Source organism: Myotis brandtii, unplaced genomic scaffold, assembly GCF_000412655.1.
Source record: "Myotis brandtii unplaced genomic scaffold, ASM41265v1 scaffold131, whole genome shotgun sequence".
Lineage (NCBI taxonomy): Eukaryota > Metazoa > Chordata > Mammalia > Chiroptera > Vespertilionidae > Myotis > Myotis brandtii.
The window spans coordinates 4,615,511-4,617,815 of NW_005354632.1; the positions used below are offsets into that span (position 1 = coordinate 4,615,511).

The 2,305-nt window shown below is 55.3% G+C and overlaps 1 long non-coding RNA gene across 1 annotated transcript; it reads left to right on the top strand.

Moving 5' to 3' along the window:
* The first annotated feature begins 6 nt into the window (after nucleotides 1-6).
* LOC106725044 lies at nucleotides 7-1,309 on the top strand. Its single transcript, XR_001360900.1, has 2 exons — nucleotides 7-343; nucleotides 834-1,309. It is a non-coding gene; the product is annotated as an uncharacterized LOC106725044 (long non-coding RNA).
* The last annotated feature ends 996 nt before the right edge of the window (nucleotides 1,310-2,305 follow it).

Here is a 2,305-nt window from a genome sequence, read left to right on the forward strand (position 1 = left end):
GAGCCGGCGGCGGCGGCGCCGAGAGCACCAGGCAAACTTTCACTTTCCCCAGCCGGCTCCGCCGGCCAGCTCCTCGGCACAGCCTTTTAAGCGACTTAGGCATGTGGTTTATGGGAAATTACGTTGGACAGGCGCCAGACACACACACACACACACACAGGCGCGCAACACACACTCCAGAGGCCCACTGAGCCGCCTCCCCGCCCCCACCCTCGGGCTGGGCTTCCCCGCCCGTCTTGCAGTCGCCTCTTCTGCAGCTCAACTCCGCGCGCCCTCCAGCCCGCCACCGCCGCGCCGCTGGGGAAAGAGGTTTCCTTCCTTCCGCGCTCTCCAGGCGGATCCGGTGAGCTCGCTCTCTTTCTAACATTCCTCTCAAGGGACTTTCCCCTTAGGCCTGAAAATTCCCAAATCGGAGCCGGAATGGGCTGAGAGCAGGGCAAACACTAAGGCGGGGCCTCCCGGGCTGTGCAGGACGCGGCACCTGGTGGAGCCGGAGTCAGCAGGTTTGCAGGCAGCCCCCTCCTGCCTAGGAGCCCCCAAGCGGCCCACCCCTCTTCTTGCCTCCAATTCTGGGGGCAGGGGGTAGAGGCCAGAGGCTGGCTACCTAGCCAGGAGGGGAGGGACTGCGTCCCGGGACTGGGACCTGGGAGTTCTGCGGTGTGCCAGGAGGCACTCCTGCACTTGACCTGCGGGCTGTGTACATGCTGGCTGGTACCCTGCTCCCTCCTGGCTGCCAAAACCCGGAGCGATTGGCACCTGGGTCCTAGATTCCCCTTGGTGTTTTTGGAAATGCATTTACTGAGAAAATGAAATCACATTTTGTCTCAACACAGAATGACTCTGAGCAGAATCTAACAAGATGCGTCTATGAATTACAATGCCAACTCCAGCTCTTCCTTTCTTCAATTCACTATGATTCAATGTTTCAATCCCACCGTGAGGCCACCCACCCACCCACCCCTGGGAAATATGATAGGTGGCTGGTCCCAAAGAGGCATCTCTTGTCACTTGCTCCGGCCTCAGGCATGGGTTTTACACCTGCATGCCCTTGCTGGGACTGGCCTCTCTGCTTGGACCGACCCCACCTGTCTTCAAGGCAAAGTCCCCGTCCTCAAGGCTGAAACCACACCACATCCTCCACCAGCCACGCCTCCATCCACTCTCCTGGCAGATCAACGGTTCCTTTTCCTGTGTTCCCACTGGACTTGGCTCCTTCCTCCCTCGGGGCTCTCACAAGCTGTTTGCCATTTCGTGGATTGACTCATTCTCTGCATTATTCTAAAAAGTATTAAAGTGGTACTGACAGTCATGTTCTGCCCCCACTCTGGACTGAGTCTTCCTTCAGGCTGGTCCCATGTTCAGTTATCTCCCCATCAACAGTGTCTAGCACACAGTGGGTACCCAATGAATAGCAACCAAGTGGGATGAGGCCATTAGGGAATCATTCATTCACTCGGCAAACGTGCACCCTGTGATGACTGTATGTGGCAGGCACTGTGCTCGTCCTGGGGATATGGTAATGGACAGGCCGACGTGGTCCTTGCTTTCATGGGCTTGGGAGCAGTCAGAGCTAAGAGCCCTGAGGAAGGAGGTTGAGGGCTTACTCCCCCTTCTCACCCCCCCAACCCCGCCGTCTTTGTCAAGTGCTCCCTGTCCAATAATAATGTAAGATAACGGGTCAACACCACAGTTCTTAGGACTGATAAGCGGCTACAGGAAGTACAGAAATGTGTCAAGATAAACCTCTTGGAAAGGAGTCAAATGTTACCTGCTTCCTCCTTCACCAACTCAACCCTGCCCCAGACTCAGCAAGGGACAGACAGCTCTGTGTCTGCAAGGCAGCCTTCCTGTCACCCAAGCCGTGGGTCCCATTCCCCCAGCTGAAATTCTTCACCTACCCAGGCCTGGACCCGGACTCCACAAGCTGTCTGACCTGGACCCCTCTGTCATTTGCTGTGTGACTTTGGACAAACGTCTCTCAACCTCAGTGTCTCCTTCATCTGTGAAATGTAGACATTAATTTCTCTTTCTTACCAAAGTGTTCAGGGATGAGTAGGGCGATGCCTGAGGTGTTCAGCACAGAATCTGAAGTGCTACTCTTCTTCTTTTTTAAAAAATATATTCTTATTGATTTCATAGAGGAAGGGAGAGGGAGGAAGAGAGGGAGAGGGAGAGAAAGAGGGAGAGGGAGAGGGGGAGAAAGAGAGAGAGAGAGACTTCAATGATGAGAGAGAATCATTGATGGGCTGCCTCCTGCATGACCCACGCTTGTGGATTGAGCCCATAACCCAGGCATGTGCCCTGA